The following is an 8535-nucleotide window of genomic DNA, read 5'->3' on the forward strand; positions in this document are numbered from 1 at the left end:
AGTAATAAATCAACCCTTTTTTCTGATGAAACTAATACTCCTTTGGAGGCAAATATCCCAGACGAGGGCTGGATTAAACACTTTAGTCAGATATATTCGAATGTTGGCCCTCCTGCCAGAATCCTAGAAGATGAAGTCGGGGAAACCTGCTCTGACAAGGATGCAGTGATTTTTGTAGTTGCAGATGTAGAAAGGGCTATAGACCTGACCATAAAAAACAAAGCACCGGGCCCAGATGGGGTACCTGGGGACGTTTTTAAAAGTTTTCCTAAATTTTGGTCTAAGGTATTATGCAAGGTTTTTAATACTCTTGCATTTGATAAAATCCCGCCTTCCTGGAAGAAATCTATAATTATACCAGTGTTCAAAAAGGGTAATAGGCAAGACCCATCCTGTTACAGGCCGATTTCATTGATCGATTCATCTGTGAAAATTCTGGGTCGTGTTATTTTAACTAAATTGAATGATTGGCTAACAGAGAAAGGGGTCCTAGCAGATGTACAGTATGGTTTCAGACCGAAAAGGAGTACTATAGATCAAGGCTTGAATTTGTATTTATTAATAGAGAAATACACGAAGGCGAAGGAGGGGTCCATGTATCTGGGGTTCATGGACCTCTCGTCAGCCTTTGACCTTGTAAATCGATCTAAACTATGGAAAGTTTTACTTGACTTGGGATTGGACAAGGCTCTAGTTAACCTCCTAGCAGACCTACATACTGACCTAAGAGCTTCAGTTAGAGTTACTTCTGCGGGGCGATGCACTAGCCACTTTAACTCAGAAAGGGGAGTTAGGCAGGGGTGCATCATGGCTCCCCTCCTCTTTACTATTTACATAAATGCCTTGGAATCTACACTAAAAGATGCTACTCAGGACATCCCACGGATAGGAAAGCTCGGTATTCCGGTTCTCCTATACGCTGATGATGCGGTCCTGCTTTCTCGTACTGGTGTTGGCCTCCAACGATTGTTGGACGCCTTTGAGGTCTTTATGACTTCCCTGGATCTAAAGATCAATGTTAAAAAGTCCCAGATTATGATCATGGGTAAGGGTAACAATAACAAACCTCCCAAAACTTTCACCTGTGGGAAGCAAGAATTGTGTAGAGTAGCAACATTTCCATACCTAGGGATTACTTTCGATGAGAAAGGCTCCTGGGGCCCCCAGATAAAAAACAGAAACGTAGCCCTAGTAAAGTCATCTTCTGCTGTTCGGGGTTTTATGAATAAACTTGGTGCTAGGCCAATTGTTCCCCTGTTAAAAATTTATGAAGCAAAATGCCTTGCAGTGGCAACGTATGGAAGTGCGATATGGGGCCATTGCTCTATGGAGAGTATACAGATTACGGAAAATAAATTTTTAAGATCGGTTCTCTCTCTCCCTCAGTCTACTTCCACACATATCGTTCATATTGAACTGGGTGTGGGTTACATCTCAGACCTGATTAAACTGGCCCCTGTTCTAGCCTGGCTAAAGACTTGGTTGAACCAAGAAATTCCGCTCAACCATATCATTTTAAAAGATTGCCTGCAGCTGGATAAAGTAAATAAAATAGTGTGGTTAGTTTATATCAAAAACTGTTTTGAGAGAGTAGGGAGACCGGATCTTTTCTATTCCCCGGAATTAATAACTGTTAAAGATATTGGACTGATTAAAAGTATGATGAAAGATTTGTTATGTCTAGAAAGAGAACAGGTAGAATACGAGAAACCATCGGTGCGGGTCAGTATTATTTTGAGTACTCATGTGGGTCCAGAATTATATCTGTCTATTGTAAATTAACCCTTTCACCGGTTTCTACTTACACGTTTTCGGTTCAATCTGATTCATCTAACTCTTGGTCATTTCCAAACTTGGTGTCCTCCAGAAAATGGAACGCCGTGTAATTGTGATGATTTTTCGATCCAGAACACAATGCACTTTTTGATGTTCTGTGACCATTATGTGGCACTAAGAAAGAAATATTTGTTCCCAATTTTAAAGGAGGCGGGGTTTATACAGGTCAAACCTGCCCTTTTGTATCTACAGTTACTGCAGACCCCCAGGATTATGTTCCATGTTGCTATTTTTTTAGTGGGCGCTGTTAGGGTTAAGAAAAGGAAGCTTGCCATTAATCAGATTATTTTAATGTAATGAATTGGTCCATTATTTAACTTTTTACATGAAATGTAACATCTGCGAATTTGGGAGAATATTAATGTTTTATGTTAAATGATGTTTTTATGATGTTTTACCTTACTGACCCCCCTCTTAAACATTTTAGATAATATGAATTGTTGATCTTTTGTAATATTGATTGTACTGTCTCTATGCCTTTTTATGATATTTATTTATCGAAATAAAGTACTTTGACTGACTGACTGACTGACTAACTTGCAGTGCTTTACGCTGTGTATGTAGCTCATACATGATTAACAAAATGTTTCTCTTGTAAATATAAATATGCTTTCAGTAATTATTACGACATGTACACAAGACTGATATATATTACTAAGAATGCTGTTGCTATATTACGATATGGTCAAGTTTTATGTTACGTATAAAATATACCTTTCTTTAATGTCCTGCCTCAATGTAACTTACAAGAGGCACTTTGTATTTTTCTTATTATCAATACAACATGTTTTATACTGTTTGCATATTCTTCATTAAACATTTTTATTCCTGTCTGTTATGTTATGTTATGTTATAACTAATTTGCATAGCGCACATACACCAGGTTGGTTTCTTGGCGCTGCTTGGGAAGGTGAAAGACGGAAATTGATTCTCGTGATTACTCAAATGCCTGTCTGAAGAGCCACGTTTTTTGTCATTTGCGGAAGGTCATGAGGTCTGTGCAAGATCTAATCTCTAGGGGCAGTATCTTGGGCCCAATATGGAGAACCTGGATCCTCCGAAACGTTTCTGCCTGAAGGAAGGTATTATCAACAAGTGCAGGTGGGCGGATCTTAGATTGCGGGTTGGATTATATCCATTGATCGTACTGTTAATGAATTTGGGGTTTTCTGCTATTCAGGGATTTAAAGATGATACATCCCATCTTGAAGGCGCATCTCTGTGATATGGGGAGCCAGTGTAGTGTTTTCAAAAGGGGAGAGACATGTTAGCGATTGTTTTCCTGCAGAATCAATATGGCCGCCTGGTTCTGTATCAGTTGGAGACGGTGGTTAAGGTATGCCGGAATGCCGTAGTATAGGGAGTTGGCATAGTCAATATGTGAGATCACCATGGCGAGGACTGCCTGTAGTTTTGCTTCCTGAGTAAGGAGCCTGCTGATTTTCTTTATTTTCCTTAGTTGAAAGAAGCAGGTGGAAATGACAGATCCAGTCTGGGATTTCATGGTAAGGTCACTATTGACCACAACTCCCAGGGTTTTGGCGTTATTGGATGGGGTCGGGGGTTGTCCCAGTTCTTTGGGCCAGAACTGGGAGCTCCAGGGGTTAAGTGAACCTCCCGCAAGTATCAATTCTGTTTTATCCGGGTTCAATTTCAGTTGGTTACTGTTCATCCAGTCACGGATGAACAGCATTGTCGACTGGTATTCGTGAGTGGCGGCCAGGGAGTTATTGATGGGGAATACTAATTGGAAATCATCCGCATAGTTAAAAGTTTGAATATTCCTTTCTTTTAATGCGTGCATCAGGGGGAGAAGGTAAAGATTAAATAAGTGAGGTGAAAGTGAGGATCCCTGAGTGACTCCACAGGTAATTTTGATCATGGGGGTCATGAAAACGCCAAACTGGACTGACTGAGATCGGTTTGTAAGGAATGATCTAGTCCATTCAAGGGCTGATCCCTCAATGCTCGCATCTCTGACACGGTCGATCAGGATTTCCTTTTTTTTTTCTCTACACCTTGACTGTGCTCTGAATTCGAAAACATTTTTTTGGACAGGTCGGTTCTTTATGATGTTTCACTATCCTAATACTACATTCAATATAATCTTTATAAATTCCTGTATTTTTCAGCAATAGAAAGTAAAGGTATTTTTAATGTTCGATCACTTCTTACGCAGGATGTTACATATTTCTGTCCTACAAAACATGAGACACCAATCTCGTTTGAGGATCCAGTTTGTAATAAATTTTCTCATTTGGAACTCAGTTCTAACCTAAGTATCTTTTCTGTCATATCCCTTTACCTTGGAACGCTAGTAGGATTACCCCCATTGTATTTTACAATTTCGGGCTATACTTTGACTCATGGATAAAGCACCATCTAAACCTGACAGCTACATTGCTAATAAAATTATGTTAGGACAACTGACGTTCATGTCCTTCCTCTATGTTTCATTACTCTTGTGTGCAAGGATGTATAAGATGCCAGTCCTCCTCTTGGACTTTCGGCTTTTCACTTGATGGGGAGCTGAGCTGTACCAGGACTCGGCTGCGCCGTCTTTACCACACAGGTATGTCTCTAGACTCATTTTTTACATGATAGGAACTGGTTTTACTATATATATTGTTTGTGAACAATGCAGAGGGACTCTTTTGTCATCCCAGCAACCTATTTACTTGTTCCCTACTGACATGCCCTATGCGTGTCCTAGTACGAACAAGTCCACTACACCCGAATAACACTCAGGAGTTTTACTTGCAGCTTAGTTAGAGCACGTTTTTGACTTCGTTTGGATGCAATAAGATGTCACATTGAGTTTTTCTCTTAATAATGGATCTCTACCTTAAGCTTGTCTAGGACAAGCGTCAAGTAACTGAATTTGGTATTATCTTTTTAACTACGGGTTCTTGTTTCTTGACTACTAGGTAAGAAATGTATAGCATGCACTTCTTATACAGGCTATGATTAGCAATACTTACACCTGTTCTTTGTTTTACAAAGCTTGGAGTCTTGCACTTGAAATCTTCATGCTCACTAAATTATGAGACTTATCTGAATTACCATATCTAGTCCTGCTTTCCTGTACTTACTACAAACACCTAAAACATAGAACATCATGTCTGAGTCATGCTGACTTCACTATTTGGCCGTGGATATATTTTGACATAATATTCACCTATAAATATGGTTAATACCTACAGATTTCTGATTTCAACTGCTCTTTAGTCTACTATTTACTCCCTGTACCTGAGTGACATTATATACATTGCTAGTTTTGATTTTACTGAGGCAAATAATTATCAATTATACTTCACAGCATTCTCTCTTTTGTTCGGAACCAGAGTTCTGGTCCTTTTGCCATACGCTTGGCCACCGTTGCATACTCCTAGAGAGTAAATGTTTGTAATCTTTCTGGAGTACACAATTTTTTTTAAAGTATCTACTTCTGTATAGGCAGCAACCTTATTCTCATTTTTTTTTTTGACTTATCTTAGTCAACTGTAGTTCCAATACAATTTGTATTTTTGACAAAGTACACTGTACAGAGATTATTCCATGACTTATTCATGGACTATGCCATTTTTAAAGGAACCACGGACTACTTGCATTTCCAAAAGGCGTGCCAGATTGTGATCGATGGTGCCATTTTGGTTTGCATCTTCAATAACTTTATGTCTCTTTTCACTCACCTAAACTAAGATTTTTTACAGAGTTACCTATCGAGATCTTCGCTGGTCTTTCCATTGCACCTTATTTGGCCACACGTTGCAACTCTAGAACCATGCTATTTTTTTTAGTCTGCATGTGTGTTTCAATATAAGCTCTTTTTGGTCATCCTTTTCACACTCTTATTGTAAAAGCACCTTCTTGGACTTTTCTACAGCTGTACAAGTTCATCATTCTTTACCTGTTTTCATCTTTTTTAGTGAAATGGTCAACTTTTATCTTATATTGTTCTTTGTCAAATATTTTGAGGCCTTGAAAAAGTCACAAAGTGACGAAACACATGTTGGCTGTTCATCCACAAAGAATACAAAGTTGTATAACATCTGCATGTGAAGAATATCTGTTGGCTCAAATGTTATAATAAACAGGAACAGTGCTCCTTACTAGTCCTTATTGTTTGGAAACTGCATTTTTCTTATGGTACTATTTTAAGTGCTTTGGTTCACAAATACTACACATTGGAGGAGGCTGTCATGCTTTTGGGTGGCACCCTGTACCCCATTTGACAGGGGTCCCCCCTATTTGTCAATCCACAACATTGGATAATATATGAGAGCTGCATAGCAATTATGATCTGCTGCTTGAAACTACAAGGAGAACGAGGACTGCCCAGCTGGAACCCTGGCCTGCACTCCAAAGAATTGCACTTTGAAGAAGGGCTCCTGCTGCACACTTGGAACTACAGCCCTGAGGGCTTTGCCTTGCTTCAAAAAGGATTAAGAAATGAACTCCCTTACAGCAATAGGTTAACAGATCTCACCTGCATCATCTCGCCCAAGAAGTCCCCAACCTGAAATGTGTTAAGTAGACTTTTCAGGCCGGACCATTGTGGGGATTGTAGTCCCAAACTTCCTAGGACCATCTCAGAGCTTTTAGACCCTTGGATGTGTGTTTTGGACACTTTGAGTCCTCAAAATGAACTTCAGAAAGAAGTTCAACTTTTGAAAAAAGCTCCATCGCTGACGTTGAACTGCAAACCTGCCTTGATTTCAGGTTTGCCCAGCTGAAAGCTCTGGAGCTCAAGACTTCCAGGATTTCACTGAGGCCTCATGCTGAGCCAAGTCAATGTTGTCACCTCAGACCCCAGCCTGAAGAGAAGCCTTGCTCGACGATAAGAGAAAATCCTCCAGGATAGTTTCTAAGTATGAACTTAAAATTTTGACTGGGGCCTTCAGCTTAGTGTATATGGCCAAGGCTCCATCATGGTTTGCCTCAAACTTTGACTTTGTCCCGATCAAGCGTGACCAGAAGTTCCAAAGTGGCACTATATGTTTTTAGCACTAGAAAGTGTTTATTGTTTTAAAATTCATGTCTCTGGTTCCCTATATTGGATTTTTGTCATTTTGTGTCATTTTAAAGATAAACATATTTCCTATTTTTGTGAATTGGTGTGCGATTTTTATTGTGTGTTGTGTCATACTTGTTTAATATATTGGTGTTTTTAAATGCTATACACACCTGTCTCCTAAGTTAAGCCTGCCTGCAGCCAGATACCAAGGGCTGAGCCATGGGCTAATGTTTTGAGACCTTGACTGGACCTTATAGTGAGTTGGTAACCTTAATGCTGGTGGTTAGTCCCTGCTTACCTCTATCAATATTCCACCTTCTAACAAATACTTAATGTATTAGCAAGGTGCTATACTATTATTAAACTCGGTAAAGAGAAGAGAGCCAAAAAAAAAAGACAGACCAAGATTCAGTAGAAGCTCCAGGTGCTAGATACGAAACTAAGGGAGAAAAATAGTGCCAACAGGGTGAATAATGGGATGTAAAATAAGGAAACTTTGTGTTGCAGTCCATCTTTACTTTGAAATAACTACGTATTTATGTTTCATATAGGAATACAAAAACTGTACTTTATCTTGGAATGAAAACAGCGAATAGCATTTTATGGACAGACCGGCATCCTGTAAACAACAGTCTACAAGGTCTGTCCATGTCTTTTTCCTCAAACTCAGGGCTATCATTTGCTAAACAAAGAAGCATAACTTATTTTCCAAGTGCTGAATTCTGCAGTTCTGCCATGGTCCTTCGTGTCGTCTGCTCTTCACTGCTAATGGAACTCCCTTCCAGGTGATCGTAAGCACAGAATTTCTAGTGTTGTATAGACAGAAAAGACTGTTAACCACACACTGAGTGCATCATAGAGCAATAAGCTGCCTGGGAGTGTGAGAAGTGTTCTCTCTTCTTCTGAACATGATTAACCTTTGGAAAGCTGTTGGCTCATTTCTCAGCCCAGATGTAACAGTATCTCCACCTTCTGAAGGTCCAGGGCTATCTGGTGGCATTGAGAGAAATTACAGACTAGTAAGCAACACTTAAAGAAACATTTTCCATAGGATAGCTCGGTAAAAGGATATTTTTTCCAATGGAACAAAATTTAAAGAAGACATCAAAACATCAAAGAATCATACATTTCTTGGACCTCTAATTTTGGATTTCTTTGTGTCATAACTACTGGAGGTGCAGCAGTTATGGAGGTTCAGACCGAAGCGGACGATTAGGATCAGGAGCAAATTGATTCAGTTGGGATGAAGGAAAGATCAAAAGAGGCAACTTCAAAGTAATGGTCACAGGACTGATCTGATTATTTATCACTAATGTACTAAATATTGTTGTAGAGATTTAATTTAGAATGTATGAACAAGTACAAAACAGAAGACGACACACTTTCTCTGAGCGTTGAAAGAAAATAATTTGATGTTGATTCAGAAAAGAAAAATCAGAAAGAAGTTGCTTATGCTTCTGTACCTGATTCAAACAATCAAAAGCCACTTGAACCAAAGGATCATCACAAGAAAATGCAATAAGCATGCATACATTTCTTACATAAAAACGAAAGGTGAAACATTCATGGCCCTATGTGTTGCCTTGGTATAAAACAAATCATAATTAGTAAATCGGAAGCCCAATTATTTTAAGTGTACATAAAATAGCCCTGTAGATATTGCTCCAACCTATTATTGGTAT

The sequence above is a fragment of the Triturus cristatus genome, chromosome 6 (genome assembly GCF_964204655.1).
Source record: "Triturus cristatus chromosome 6, aTriCri1.1, whole genome shotgun sequence".
NCBI classification, from domain to species: domain Eukaryota; kingdom Metazoa; phylum Chordata; class Amphibia; order Caudata; family Salamandridae; genus Triturus; species Triturus cristatus.